Source organism: Muntiacus reevesi, chromosome 1, assembly GCF_963930625.1.
Source record: "Muntiacus reevesi chromosome 1, mMunRee1.1, whole genome shotgun sequence".
NCBI lineage: Eukaryota > Metazoa > Chordata > Mammalia > Artiodactyla > Cervidae > Muntiacus > Muntiacus reevesi.
This window is the reverse complement of record NC_089249.1, coordinates 231,172,842-231,189,332: the sequence shown is the minus strand read 5'-3', so window position 1 is coordinate 231,189,332 and position 16,491 is coordinate 231,172,842. Positions and strand designations below refer to the sequence as shown.

At 44.6% G+C, this 16,491-nt stretch overlaps 1 long non-coding RNA gene across 1 annotated transcript in view; it reads right to left on the bottom strand.

The window, feature by feature from the left end:
* LOC136168305 (uncharacterized) overlaps window positions 1–16,491 on the bottom strand; it is a 100,004-nt gene that overhangs the window by 37,525 nt on the left and 45,988 nt on the right. The window contains exon 3 of the long non-coding RNA XR_010663295.1: window positions 1,873–1,967. This is a non-coding gene — a long non-coding RNA (uncharacterized lncRNA). The remainder of the gene's footprint in view (window positions 1–1,872; window positions 1,968–16,491) is intronic.

The window sequence follows — 16,491 nt, the reverse complement described above, 5'->3', positions numbered from 1 at the left end:
CTTCATCCTTCTGGTCACTGGCAAGCCACTGCCAACCTTAGGCCCACCAATTCCAGATTTCTTGGTTGGTTATTTTTTTTTAAGATTTTTTTAATGTAGGCCATTTTTAAAGTTCTTATTGAATTCATTACAATATTGCTTCTATGTTTTATGTTTTGGTTTTTTGGCCACAAGGCATGTGGGACCCTAGATCCTCAATCAGGGTTCGAATCCACAGCCCCTGCATTGGAGGGCAAAACCTTAACCACTGGATCCAAGGCAGTCTCCAGATTTCCTGTTTAATCAACAGTCAATGTCATTCTGATTAAAGCCACTGTTAGGCTTTGACTTGAGGTAAGTGACTAGCAAATAGCTCAGTTTTGAGTACTCACTATGAGCCAGCACAATGCTAAAGAGGAAGCTCTTGCAGCACTGTTCGGCACATAGTAGGGTGCCATGCAATTCACCATCTTAACTGAGTACTTTTCAGAGTTAAAAGAGGGTACATAAAAAACAATGTCAGAACCAGAGGACCTTATCAGGCCAGCTAAGAATTATCACTCTACTGTTAGCTCTTTTCCCATGTATTAACTTGAACAGTATTCTCTGTTCCCCAAATCTGCATGAAGGGCCCACAGCACCCTTCAGGTCCTCTGCTGCAGCACTGCTCACAGTCTGTAGCTCAAGAACATCTTACAAGTCCATCTACCTGAGCAGGCAGCGGCTCTAAGGAGGTGGGACCTGGATGTGTTCTGTCCTCCACTGCAGGCATCCACAAGGGCCTCCTGAAGAGTGGGTGCTCAATTTCTTCTGTGAAATGAACTCATCTGGTCTCTCCTGTCAATGCCTGCCTGACCCTGTTGATGCCACTATAGAGTGAAATGCCCTTACATTTTCATTTGGACTCTGTGGGAATGGGACCTTTCTTTCTCTCACTGACGTGTCCCCCTGAAGTCCTATATGCAGTGCCCAGGAGGTAAAGGCACTCAGGCAATGCCTGTTGTGCTTCCAGCATCCTTTCCAACAACCAGGTAACACCTGGGGATTTTAATGACAGAATGAGGGTGAACCTAGCATTCCTACTGCCCTGCATCTAGTTATAACGTCCAGTTCTAGAAGATTGAGGATCAAGACGAAGGAGCCCATCCTACCTAGGCACTAGGCTTTATTTCTCTCTCGTCATGTGACTTTTTTTAAGCTGTGCTTTTCTGGCAGAAGCTCGCATGTATCTCGCCGGATAAGGAGGAACCCAACTTCCTAGCCCCTTCCGCCCCCAAGACATGGCTCTCCATATCATGAGATAGTAATCCATCTCTTCCAGCAGACCCCAGAGCACAAAATCCTCTCCCAAGAAGGAAAAGACCAGTCCAACACGCTTCAGTGAGCTAGAAAGGTAGGACAGAAGTAAAACATAAAGGTTGCTCTCTTTCCCTCCTGCCTTCTTTTCACATGCAATCAGCCCACAGTCCCTTTGGGGGTCAGACACAACTGCTTGGTCAGTGGCCAAGCAGTTCAGCTGCCTCACCCCAGCTGCTTACCACCATCCAACCCCACTAGCAGAGCCCCATTCCACTCTCCAGAAGAAGACGAGTCCTGCTCTGGACATTCATCAGCATCAGGGACCAGCTGCAGTTTGGGGGCTAACATCCTACCAGCTGTCCAGCTGCCTGCAGCCATGCCAGAGACATCACTCTACTGGGGACCCTCCCCTGGCAGCCAATCAAATACATCACGGCCCACTTTACATCACCTCTCCTATGGGCTGCTCTCAGGCAACCCAGCCTGCAGAACACAAGTGGTGGTGAAAGTCATGCAAATACTTAAACAGCTCCCATAAGACATTACCCACTTTGTTGTTCTCACACTGTGTGGGATTTCACAAACATGCCTTACCTTTCACTACCCAGGGGGACTCTTTCTCCATCAGTGAGGGATCCTTTTTCTTTTCCCCCTCATTAATGCAGATATCAGTGGAGCAGCCATTAAACCTAAAATGAAATTTTGAGGTAATTATCTGTCTTTAGACACAGAAGAAGGCTTTACAAGGTAAAGTAAATTCTTCCTGGAATTTTGTGGATTTTTCTTCCTGACCCTTTATATCTCACTTTCCTACTTTATAGGACTTAAAATTTTTTTTTCCTGAGTCAACTTCACTAGGTAAAAAAAAAGAAACACTTCTGGTTGTGGGAGGAAGGGAGGGGGAAACAAGCAAATACAATGGGGTCCCCTGGCCCCCATCTGTTCCAAATCTTCCCCTCACAGGATGTAATGTCTAAAAAGCAAGAAAAATACTCCTTCCTCTTGCAATATTAGGCAGGATCTTGCAAGCAAAGAGAAGAATGTCTGGTTACTCTGTGGGTTTTCATCTGTTTTTTAACTCACACATGGCTGAATTACCCTGGCCACCCAATCCCATTTCCCTCTCTCTCCCAAAAACCTCAGGTGCTCAGCAGGGCTCACCACTAGTGAAGTGCATCCTGGTTCAGCCAAGGAGCCCCAACCCCTCCACACCGCACCACCAACCCCTCTGGCACAAAAGATTTGCTCTAAGCCTACCCAATGACTTCTGCAGATTTCTTAGCTGATGACCTGCCAAAGGGAAGCCAGGACCCCCAGAGGAAGTGGGCCACATGCTCAGTTGCTCAGTTGTGTCCGACTCTTTGCAACCCCACAAACTGTAGCCCGCCAGGCTCCTCTGTTCATGGGATTCTCCAGGCAAGAAGAATACTGGAGTGGGCCGCCCGGGAGGGTAAAATGAGTGGGCTCGCTGGTCTCCACCTCTCCTGCGCCCTCATATCCTGCTTCCAGGGACTACACAGGCGCAGATATACATGCGCAGCCAAGGCCAGCGCATTCCAACAGGAAGGAGGTTCCCCAGTGGCTGCTACAATCCTACCAATGCCTTTCCAAGACGGCGAGAGCGCTATTTATAGGAAGGGGAGCCGACTGGGCTAGGCCAGTTCCACCAACCCTTCTTCCCAGCTTCTGTAGTTCTCCTTCAAATTAAGGGAAGAGGCCTTCCTCCCTGAATTGCTCAATTTTTATGCAAGGGCAGAGCACTCGTTTACATGACTGAGAAACCCTGACTGAGATGGCAAAGGATCTGCTTGATCTCCCCCTCCCGCTCTTGCCCTCCAGCTTCCTCTACTCTGGCCCCACAGCCCCCTATGTTTTTCCCACATCGTACATCTAGGATTTCAGAAACACTCCTTTCTGCCCTCCCTGACCCACATTCCCTCATGCACCTTGCACATGCTCCAAATTATCCTTCCTTCCTGCCCTCTCACCCCTTCTTATCACAACCAACAAGACCCTGTGTGCTCTACCCTGGCGTGCTACCTCCTCCCTGCTGTTCCTCAATATGCCCCAGGGACTTTGCACTTGCTGTTGCCGCTAACCAGAGCACATTCTTCTGGGGTGTCTGAAATTCTGGCTTCTTCACATGATATAAATTTCTGCCTTAAAATCACCCCCCTAGACGGGCCTTGCTCATAAAAACCAACCCCATTATTCTCTCCTTGCTCTACCCCACATGCCACACAACACAGTCAAAAGAAAATTTTTTTTAAGGGGGCGAGGAAGAGAAGCCCTCTTAGGACCAGCTGTCTGCTCTCTAAAACCAAGCCCAAAGAATGAACATGCAGACACAGGAGTGGAAGGGGAGGGTGGAACAAACTGGGAGAGTTGGATTGACAAATACATACTATGGTGTATAAGATAGCTAGCTAGTGGGAAGCTGCTGTGTAGCACAGGGAGCTCAGCTCAGTGCTCCGTGATGACCTAGAGGAGTGGGATGGGGGGATGTGGGAGGGAGGCGCCAGAGGGAATCCATCTATGTGTACTTACAGCTGACTCACTTCACTGTACAGCAGAAACTAACACAACATTGTAAAGCAATCATGTGCGCCTGCTAAGTTGCTTCAGTCTTGTCTGACTCTTTGAGACCCTATGGAGTGTAGCTGCCATAGGCTCCTCTGTCCATGGGATTTTTCCATGCAAGAATACTGGTGTGGGTTGCCATGCCCTCCTCCAGGGGATCTTTTTGACCCAGGGCAATTATACTCCAATAATAAAATAAAAATAAAACAAATTAAAAAACAAAACAAAACCAAGCCCAACTTTGTCCCCATCTTTCTTTCTCCCCATCTTCCTGACTTTCTCTGCCCCCCTATGCCCCGCCCCCGCCAAAGACACCATTTCTGTGGGCTGCCCTGCAAGAGGGTGATGGATTCCACAGGCCAGCCCCTCTCAGCTCACTTCTCCGCTCCCCACAAATTTAGAAGGCCAGCGAGGAGCAGAGTGAGCTGCCTGAGCCCTATTGCACTCTACTGCTCAGAGCAGCAAGCCTGGGAGGCAGGAGAGTTCATTAGGACGGAAAGCCAGGCAGGGAGGCCCACGCCCTAGTGGCTGGTGAGTTCCAGCGGCTAGCTTGGAAGGCGGGGAGGGGAGCTGGTTGTAGAACCGGCCCAAGTAGGTTTCCACATAAAGGAAAAAAGTAAACAGATGAAGGTTCTTCCTCAGCCCTTTCAGCCTCTCAAGAGGAGAGCAAACCTTCAAGTGTTTGTCAAAAAGCTAATGCGATTTAAAAATGCTTTGAAAGGGCTGGAAGAGGAAATAGCAACTACTGACCACCCCCTGCACTGACCTGCAGCCTAGGCGCGCCCACTCTCCCCTCGGCTCACTCTGTCTTGCGGGTACTGTTCACACAGAGACCCAGAAAATCGGAAGGTACCTTGGTGGAAACGGGAACCAACCCTCAGTCATCCACTACGGGCTACTGACCCCTTTTCCCCCGCCAAGAAAGAAGGCTTCACGAGAGCAGAAAACCGGCCAGAACTGGAAAACGCGGATTCCACACAGCCCTCACGGCAGGACACTCATCCCCCTCTCACGCTTGGAATCTGGGAACTACTAAATGGGCCTGCCCCGGTCTCCCAGAAGCAGTTCTCTCTCCCACCCCACCTCCCACCACAGGTGGACCTCGGTTAGTGGCAGCCCGTTTAAGTTCAGGTAAAACGAATTTCCAAATGGGTTTGCCCAGCAATTAAAGGAATGTGGCCTCCCCAGTGGCTCAGAGGTAAAGAATCAGGCTGCAGTGCAGGAGCCACAGCAGGCACGGGTTCGATCCCTGGATGGGGAAGATCCCCTGGCGGAGGACATGGCAACCCGCTTCAGTATTCCTGCCTGGAGAACCCCATGGACAGAGGAGCTTGGCAGGCTACAGTCCACAGGGTCACAAAGAATCGAACTCGACTGAAGCCACTTAGCACGCAGGCAACCATTAAAGGAATAGAAACCCTTCTCAAATATTCCAGATTCCGGTTCTGTCATGCTAGGGCAATTTTACCCGATGCTGTCACCGAGTACCATCATGCTAGTTAGGGTGACCAGCCACTCGGGTTGCTGGGGGCTTGTCCAGGTTTTAGCACTGAAAGTTATGCATCCCAGGATGGTGGGTTATTTATCACTCCCCAACCTCCTCCCCTCCCTTCCTCCCAGTTTCATGTGGGCACATATTTTGGAAAAGCGGACTTCCTGGTATTGCTCCCTAATCCTGATGCCCTTGCTGTGTTTTAGAAGGAAGGAAAGTGGTGAATCCAGAGGCTGAATTTGTCTCCTCCTACCAAAGCCTTTAACTTAGAAAGAGGAAAATAGGTTAAGAATAATATCAAACCTGCAGCACTTTGCTGTATATACAGTACTTTGTTTTGATTAATCTATGAGGTTGGTACTGTTTCCAGACTGGAAAACTGAGGCCCAGAATCACATATAATAAGTGGTAGGGTTGGCAGCCCAGTACAGGCAATGACACCAGGGCTCACAGACTAATTCACTATATTGATCTGTGATCTGTAAAGATAAAGAGGCCTTGTCATTTTGACCACAGGCGAGAGAAACAACATGAAGCTACTTATGTGAGACTGAAAAGACATAAACTCACACACATGGAGCAAAACACTAAGGAAGCAGGATCATGAGAGAAAAGGGAACCTTCATACACTGTTGGTGGGAATGTAAATTGGTGCAGCCACTGTGGAACACGGTTTCTCAAAAAATTAAAAATAGAACTACCATGCGTGTGCATGTGTGTGTTAAGTCACTTCGGTCATGTCTGACTCTGCAACCCCATGGACTATAGCCCCCCAAGTTCCTCTTCCATGGGATTCTCCAGGCAAGAATACCTAAGTGAGTTGCCATGCCCTGCTCCAGGGATCTTCCCAACCCAGGGATCAAACTCACAGTCTCTGTCTCCTGCTTTGGGAGGCAGGTTCTTTACCACTAGCATCATCTGGGAAACCCTAGAACTATCTAACTTATGACCTAGCAATTCCACTCCTGGGTATAAATCTGAAAAATACAAAATCACAAATTAGAAAATATACAGGAACCCCAATAGCAGCATTATTTATTATTGCCAAGATATGGAAACAACTTGTGTTCATCAATAGATATATAAGATATATATATATATGGATGTATACACACACACACACACACACACACACACACATATATATATATACACACACAATGGAATATTACTCAGCCTTAAAAAGGAATAGAATTTCACCATTTGTGGCATCATGGATGGACTCAGAAGCTATTATGCTAAGTGAAATAAGTCAGAGTAAGACAAATATTGTATATTATCACTTATATATGGAATCCAAAATGTACAACAAACTAGTGAATATAATAGAAAAGAAGCAGGCTCATAGAGAGAATAAAGTAGTGGTTGCCAGTGGCAAGAGGAAAAAGAGGAGGGCCAATATACACGTAGGGGGCTAAGAGGTACAAACGATTATGTATAAAGTCAGCTATATGGATATACTGTACAAGATGAAAATAGAGCTGATATTTTATAATAACTATAAATGGAGTATATCCTTTAAAAATTGTGAATCACTATACTGTACATCTTTAACCTATTTAATATTATACATCAACTATACTTCATTTTTTAAGAAAAATAAATAAATTTTTAAAAATTGTATGGAACCTATGAAAAAGAAAGTGGGATTGTGAGACTGTGACCACAGATTCTCCTATAGATGAGAGTACCAGCTGCTATGAGGTGAAGGCCAGGTTCATATCAGCTCAGGACACTACTGCCCTGATGCAGAGTCTCACCACATCACCCACTAACATTGGCCATACCCCTATCCACACACCCAGTGACTGCCAGATGCATCCATTAAAACTCCAAAACTGACTGACACTCTCAATAGCTGCCCTTCATAACAAAATCCAGGCCCCTCAGCCTGACTCTCATCCATTGCCTTGAAGATAAAAGCGGAGGCCAACTTTACAGGAACCAGTTTGGCAGGATAGGTCACAAACCTTAATAAATGTTCATGCCCTCTGACTTTATAATCTCCCTTCTAAGAATTTTCCCTAAGGAAATGGTTGTAACTGGCAGTGACTGGGAGTAGGAGGGTGACATTTTACACATAAAAGTGTTCATACATAGAGTTATCTCAAACGATGAACCTGGAATAATGCCCATGGCTAACAATAACGAAATAGTTAACTAAGCTATGATGTATCTGATCCATCCATTCAACTGGCTGTTATGCAACCACTAAAATGTATGTTTATGAAGAGCTGAATATAGCATAGAAAATGCTTGGGCTACCATGTTAAGCAAAACACACAGAAAATAAATATATAGACAGTGTGATCACAAATATTTGAAAACAAAAACACTACTTACAGTGAAAGGACTGAAAAGAAATGAATAAGATGAAAAAGAACTAACACTTACCAAGCACTCTAACTGCTTTACCTTCTTGTCTCATTTAACCTTCACGGCAAGCCTACCAGTTAGGAGCGATTTTTAACCGTCACCTAACCAGAGCTACAAGAGGATAATGAAGCTGCCCAATGGATACCCACCGTTAACAGTGGGGGTGGGGTGGGGAGAAGGGATCTGAACAAGATGTGTCCAATTCATGCCCTTACACTGCCTGCTGTACCACACCCAAAAGCAGACAGTAGCTTGACCTGGCTAGAGAAACAGCTAGCAACTTACTGTCCCTCTACTTTCTTTTTTTTTTTTTTTCTGTCCCTCTACTTTCTACTTTATTTTCCAAATTGTATTAACTATTAGTACATTTTTCCTTAAGTTTTTCTTTCCATTTCGAAGCTCATAGAGGCATATAACATCTGATGGGTCGTACTACTTTTTTAATATGGAAAACAATAAGCTTACACTAAATAACATACAAGGCAATATCAATTCTTTCATCTTAAATTCTCCACAGTTTGGCTTTCTGCTATCCTTCTGGCCACATTTCTAACTATTCCTTTTCAATAGTCGTTCAGTCCCCAAGCTAAGTTATTTGGTGACATGGTCTGATCCACGAGCTAGAAAGAACAGCTCTGGGGGCAGTGAGGAAGGTGGACAGTGGAGGCAGGTGGTGCAGAAGGTGGGGGCAGGTGAGGGACTGAGTAGAGGTGGCCCTCGTGAAGATGCCCTGGCAATCTAGCACACATGTAACACACATGTAACACACACAGGGAAAAGACATGCCCACAGCGGCCAAAGGAAAAACAGTGTGCATGGAAAAGCATCAGCATTAGACAAAAGAAACAGCAAAAAGGCCTGGAGTTGGAATATAGGCTCCCTCCCCATTTCAGGGCCTCCTGGCTGCATCTGCAAGGGAGCCAGGAGAGGGCAGGCCTCCAGTCCCCACACCCGGGAACAGTCAGGATAAGAGGACTGGGGGGAAGGAGGAGCACCAGCATCCACACCACATGGCTTTCTGGACCAGACCTCCCCGGGAACGGCCTTCTCTAGTTGGAGGGAGACAGCAAGTTTTTGAGGAAACAAATTACAGCTTGGCTGCAGCTAAGCAGTAGCAGCACAAAGTGTGAAAAGTTGCAAAAAGGATGCTCAGATTTCACTAACTTTTCTCAATCCCTGCACTTTGGAGGGCTTTCCAAGTGAGGAAGCCACAATATTGCTGGAAGAAATAATATCAAGAGGAGGAACCTTTTCTACAATAGTTCTCAGCCTTTGAAGGGCCCCAGAATTACAGAAGATGGTAAGTGTTTAAAAGGCATATTTTCAGGCTCCTCCCCAAACATTCTGATTTCATTGATCCTGCTCAGGCCTACAAGTCTGCATTTTAATGAGAATTTCCCCAAGTTGCTCTTATGTTAGGTTCCAGTCTACCTAATAAGAAACTCTAACAGAGCCTTGGTGGTGTAAGTTCTTACATCTGACATTTGGGGCACATTTCTTTCAATTATGTTATCTTTTAAAAACATATCACACACAAAAAACAAAACATATTACAACGTTTTCCTGGTGTCTCAGTGATAAAGAATCCATCTGCCAATGTAGGAGACACAGGTTCAATCCCTGGAGTGGTAAGATCCCACGTGCCTCGGAGCAACTAAGCCATGCACCACAACTACTGCTGCGGCGCTCTAGACCAAGGTGGTGCTCTAGACTGACAGTGCTCTAGACCGAGGCAGCGCTCGAGACTGAATCAGTGCTCTAAAGCCTGCGAGCTGCAACTGCTGAGCCCACGTGCTGCTAACGACTGAAGCTCGCACACCTGGAGCCTGTGCTCCACAAGAGAAACCACTGCAATGAGAAGCCCACACATCGCAATTAGAGTAGCCCCTGCCCACCGCAATTGGAGAAGGCCTGTCCACAGAAGTAAAGGCCCATGACAGTCATAAATGGATTAAAAAGTAAATAAATCTTTTATACAAAAAATATATTACAAAGGAAATTCTTTGTATTATTTTTGCAACTGTCTGTAAGAAAAGTTATTTCAAGAATTTAAAATATATATCCAACCAGTACATCCTAAAGGAAATCAGTCCTGGGTGTTCATTGGAAGGACTGATGTTGAAGCTAAAACTCCAATATTTTGGCCACCTGATGCGAAGAGCTGACTCATTTGAAAAGACCCTAATGTTGGGAAGGATTGAATGCAGGAGGAGAAGGGGACAACAGAAGATGAGATGGTTAGATGGCATCACCAACTCAAAGGACATGAGTTTAGGTAAACTCCGGGAGTTGGTGATGGACAGGGGGGCCTGGCCAGCTGCGGTTCATGGGGTCGCAAAGAGTCGGACACAACTGAGCAACCGAACTGAACTGATACGCGTAATATATGCCTACAGTAAAATATTTGTAATAGCATCATATTACCTAAAGTGGAAAGGGGACAACCCCTTCACCATTCCCACCACCACCACCAGCCCCAGTCCACACTCCAAACTCACCACTGTGAACAGTTTGGTATATATTAAGCAAACAAGTCAGTAGGTGTGTTTTTCATTTTTTAACAATAACTAATGCCTGAAAAAATGTGATGAAAATGATACTGAAGTTGTTAAAGTGCAAATTAATACAGCCCTTTTGAAAAGTAATTTAGCAATGTGTATTCAAAACCACAAAAATATTTTGTACACCTTATATTACATGTTATATGTCAATTATAGCACAATTTTTTAAATTACAATTAAAAAAATACTCACAGTTGTAGACCTACTGATTCCATGTCTAGGTATCTCTCCAAAGAACATCACTCTCCTAGAATGGTAAGTAATGAGTTGTTTTTTGTTTGATTTTTTAATTTTATTGTAGCAAGAACACAAAATGAGATCTACCCTCTTAAAATTTTAAACATATAGTACATTATAACTCACTCTAGACACAGGGCTAGGTCTCTAGAGTACAGCAGGTCTCTAGAGCTTACTCATCATGTGTGTGCTCAGTTGCTCCAGTCGTGTTCGACTCTGAAACTTTATGGACTGTAGCCTGCCATGCTTCTCTATCCATGGAATTTTCCAGGCAGGAATACTAGAGTGGGATGCCATGCCCTCTTCCAGGGGATCTTCCCAACCCAGGGATCAAACCCAGGTCTCCTTCACTGCACGCTGAGCCACCAGGGAAGCCCCTACTCATCATGTTTGACTGAAATTTTATGCCCACTGATTAGTAACCCTCCCCTTCCTCCTCCCCGAAGCCCCTCAACCACTGTTCCACTCTTCGATTCTATGAATTTGACTACTATAGAAACCTCATGCTAAGTGGAATCATGTACTATTTGTCTTTCTGTAGTTGGCTTATTTCATTTAGAGCTATGTTCTCAAGCTTCACCCATGTTGTCACATATTGCAGAATTTCATCCCTTTTAAAAACTGAATAGTATTCCATTTTGTGCATACACCACAGTTTATCCATTCATCTACTGATGTACATGTAACTTGGTTCCACATCTTGGCTACTGTGAATAATGTGAACATAGGAGTACTGATAGGGCTCCAAGATGCTAATTTCAAGTCTTTTAGTAATTCCCACAAGTGAGGTTGCTGGATCACATGGTAGTTCTATTTTGAATTTTTTGCTCCATACTACTCTCTCCATAGCAGCTGCACCATTTTGCATTCCCACCAACAGTGTCCAAGAGTTCCAATTTCTCCACATCCTCGCCAATACTTTTCTTCTGTTTGCTTTGTTTTAAAGTGTTTATAGCTATTTATTCTTTCCCAAGGAAATCTGAATGATTCATCAGAGAGTAGCGATGACATTTCAGAAGAAGCAAGCAACTGACAAACAGCCCTAATCAGTACATGGCTTTCCTTTACAGAGTAGAATAAACGCTCCAGAGTTGAAAAGCAATTGGCCACAAGGAAAGAAGGTTCACTTCTACTGTCCTTAGGATTCAGGTGTCAATGATTGGAGTGGCTGAGACCCATGGCTCAAAAGCACAGCCTTAATGTTTTCCAATATCATTTTCACTCAAGTTTTTTTGAGGCACTCAGTGGGTGTTTTGTTTCTGGATAATAGGCATCCTGACCATGAGTGACATCTCACTGTGATTTGATTTGCATTTCCCTGATGAATGGTAATGCGGATCATTTTTTTCACATATCAGTTGGCCATTTCTATGCCCTCTTTGGAGAAGTGTCTATTCAAATTCTTAAACCATCTTTTAATCAGGTTATTAGGGGTTTTTCTTTAGGCCATACCCCTTGGCATGTGGGGTCTTAGTTCCCCAACCAGGGATGATCCTATACCCCCTGCAGTGGAAGAGCAGTCTTAATCTCTGGACTACCTGGAAAGTCCTGGGTTATTGGTTTTTTTAACTACTGAGTTGGAAGAAGTATGCAATCATTTAAAAATGACATCACAAAGACAAGGACAATAGTGAAAGAAAGAAAACAGGATATAAACATTTGATATGATTACTTCTGATTACCAAATCGGTGTTTTTCTAATTTAGTTTTGTTTAGGTAGATAAACAAAGGAAATAAACCTAAATTGCCAACAGTGTGTTAGGGAGGTGGTATCTGAGTGATACTTTTTTTTCTCTATTATTCCTCTGTTGAGAGGCTCAGCAACTCAGATTTTGCAGACAGACAGGCCTGGGTGAGAAATCCATTGCCCAATGTCCACGTGTATTAACTCTGAGGACTTGATGTTAACTCCCTGGGCTTCAGCTTCCTTATGGAAATAATGGGAGATAAAAAAATTATTCCTACATTTGCTTTGAGAATTAAAATAAGAAAGCACATGGAAACACAGGATGCTTCTTGACCTCACCCAGTAAGTAGAGGTATTTTTCTATATTCTCTCTGTTGGGTCACATTTCACAAATCAATATTTAAATACTGCGGATTTTTAAATGGGGATTAAAATTTTGATAGCCCTCATTTTCCTCATCAGCCCCTCTTCTAGGCCTCTGCTTGGTTAACTCTGAAAAAGTTGTACACAGGGCTTTGAAGTGACAAGGCACCAGCCCCAGTTCACTGACATCATGGATGAGGGTAGGATTTGCAAGCTGTAAAGCACCTAAAAATATAATGCATCACGAGTCCATTTTTACAGGATAACTCTGAAGGGACAGTGATTAAACAAAGTCCAAGTACCTGGAGTGTTTACATAAGATGCAATAATGCACTAAGTGAACTCATTAAATGCAGTGGGGTGGGGGAGTCAAGATGGAGTGGAGAAGGGCAGTATGCCAACAGAATTACCATTTCTTTTCCACTGTCTGGGCCAAGGCTTCCAGGAGGAGGTGAGACTTCTAAAGTAATGAAAAAAAGAATTATCATCTCAGAAAGCCTTTAGTCAATCAGAAGAGCAATCCGTTGGACTATCTTTATCTAATTTATGGCAAAGTCTGTCTGTTAGGCTTCGCTCTACTGTCTTTCACTTTGGAGTTAATCACAAGGCTTACTCTGAGCCTGTGTTTATAGGAAGCCTCTCCTTTCTCAATTAAAATAAGAAAGTTATTGAGAAATAGAAACTAAATGATTATTATTTTATTATGATTATCTTGATGATGTGGTCAAACTTACTTTTCTAAAATTCCAAAAGTACTTGTTCAAGAAAATATAAAACTGTACCCAGTTAACTATGCATAATATAAATAAGCTACAGGGACATGTTGTACTGCACAGGAAATATAGCCAATGTTTTATAATAACTATAAATGGAGTGTAACCTTTAAAAATTGTGAATCACTATGTAGTATACCTGAAACATTTAATATTGTATATCAACTATACCTCAACTTAAAAAAACTTTAAAAAAAAACTATATCTATAAACAAAAAAATCCTCTTTACTTACTACATCTAACATCTCCCTGAAGGGAACTGACGATTGGATATGTTCTTTCAGACCTTTACTTTACCTTTACAAATATGTGGGACCATTCACATGGGCAAATACACACACACTATTTTTTCTACGTCAATAAAAATCACACTCTATATCACTGCTACTTGAATTTTTCACTTATTAATAAATCAAATGTATCTTTCCATACCTAGACATGCAGGGGTTTATGAAGTAGTTATAGAACCTAGGGCCAGCAGACCTGAAGCCCAGCTCCCTAACTTACAAGCTATATGACTGTGGACAAGTTACTTAACATCTCTTTTCTCATCTATAAAAATATTCTGATGAAAGTAACCAGAGGATTGTTGTGAAGGTTAAATGAGTTAACATCGTAAATATGCAAATATTATAAAATATATAAAGCACTTAGAATAGTGGATGGAGTAAGTTCTCTACACATTGGCCATTGCTATGATTTACTCTGCTTTTTCTTTTTTAATGGACAATTGTATTCCATCATCTGGATAAACCATGAATTATCGAGCTGGCCCCCTGCTGAGAGAAACAGGTGATTTCCTACTTTTGCAGAAGTGGGAATTTGTGAACACGGGTCTTTGTATACACAGGCAGGCACACTCTAGGGTAGGTTCCAAGGCGTGGAATGTCTGCATCAAAAGTCATTCTCATTTTATTTGAAACATGGTGCCAAATTTCCCTCCAAAAGACTGCACTACTTTACATCCCTGCCAACGAATGGTGTATGCGTGCCCGTGTCTAGGAATCTTCTCAACACTGGCTGCCTGGGTCTTTGGCATTCCCGCTTCTGCAATCAACCTTCCCTAAATGAAAGCTCGATCAAAACCACCAGCTAGGCATTTGTCAAAGTCCCTGGGACACCTAATCCCTTTGTCTTTTCTAAAAGGAATCAGATGTTTTCTCGGCTCTGACAGACCCTCATTTGCCAGGACACAGCCCTGGGATAAGTACGGAAAACACAAATAAAATGTTCCCCAGCATCATCCAGAGAAGCTCAAGGGGGCCCACGTGAGGCCCCATGCTCTGCTCTCTATTACAAGCAAAAAGAGTTTCAGTCTCAGCTGGTGTTTTCCTGGGTGGAGATCAGAGCCAACATTTGCATACAAATACTATCCCAGGGCTGGAGGGAGAATAGAATTGGGCTGGAAGCAGAGGCTCCAACATCCCAGTTGTCTTATTAACGGTACTGGGTTGGTGGGGGTGGGGGTGGGGGGGAGGTGAGTACCCCCATTTTTTCCCTGAGTTCTCCATCAAAAGGGAAGCATTCCAGCACGGGCACTCCCCATGGGGCAGCTTGTCATAAAACAGAGATGGAAGCTTGTGAAGGGCTTGTCTAGAAATCTATGCCAAACAGAGCATAAGTAGGGCAAAGAGATGTGTTCCATCTGCAGGGTTGGGACTGGAGTCTTGTCTCCTGCTTTGCACAGCTGGGTGAGTGCCCACCTGCAGCCACCTGGCTCTTTAGATCATAGCTCCTGTCAGTGACAAGGTGACCACTCACTGGTGGCCCCTCCAGCCTCATCTCCGTGGTTCCGTAGCACAGTGACTTCCAGCTGTGCTCAAGGACCTCTCAGAATCCAGGGGAGCTACAAAGGAGGAGGCTCCTGGTGTTCTCAGGCAGTAATGTCAGTAATTCCGAGGGCAGTCCCTGCTAAACCCTCTAGAGCCATTCATCTTCCAGACTTGATTTTTCAGACTATTTCATGGCTCAAAACTATTCACCTTGGTTCTCCCAACTCTCTCCTTGCCTCTCAACATTCCCCAGGACCCAAGTCAGGTCAGGGAAGGGGAGAAGGTGGGTGAGTCTCTGAACAGTGGGCTCCATCGGTCACAGCGAATTCCAGATACGAGATCCAGGGACCCTGGCTCATGTCCATAACACGAGGAATAACGGAGACGATCATCTCAGGTTCTCGGAATTGAGTTAAGCTTCCCCTTATTCAGCTCATATGGGAGGGTCAGCAGGAACGAAAGGAGGCCTACAGACCCAAGGTCTCCCTTAGGTCTGACCAGAGGCAGCATGTAGTACAGGAAAGGGACTTAAGCTCACTGTGCCCTGGATTCCTTTCCTTTGAGAGACTGAGGCTCAACACCCAAACATCCTGCTTTTCATTAAACCCACAAAGCAGAGGTTTGAGTATGCACTGTGTGTCCTGGACACAGTGGACATGGCAATAAACAGACCAGTGCCTGCCCTCATGGAGTTCACATCCCCAGAGAGGTAAATACTAGGAGGAGTGTCACACTTACTCCTTAGTAAGGAGTTCAGGGAGGAATCAATAAGCCAAGATCACACAGCTCCCAAGCAAGCTGCATGACTCCCAGAGACCCTCTCTTAACCAGAACATGAACAACAGCTAACCAGATGCTGGCAGAGCTCAAAGCCCTGAAGCTTCAGAGTCCTGGCTTGCAGAAGCCCCTTCCAAAGCCCTAGGAGGGGTCCTGGAAAGAAACGTGCTCACATGATTTGGGGTTTCTCTAAGTTTTGCCAAAGTCAAGTCTAAGCCACGAAGGGAAAGAGCACTGTTTCGCCTCACCCCAGTTTCCCTCTGTCACTCCCGCCCTCATGCTGGGTGATGTCCCACTGGCCTGGGGCATCCAAGAACTCTTCAAGTAGGAGTCAAAAAAAGTTTGAGGCTAGTGGGCTATGTGGTTCACGGTCACCTCCACGCATGCTGAATTAATGCTAACATCTAGTGCAGGCCCAACTCCCAGGAGTCCTCCTATACACAGGGCCCACTAGCCTCTTCCTGAAGCCACAGGAACATGTCTGGCAGCACCCAACATTGACATGTGTGGTAGGAAAAAAGGAGAAAGGCTTAAAATGTACAGCGTCAGACACCAGCCTGTGGAAAATGCTTTAATTCCTAGACCTGTAAAATC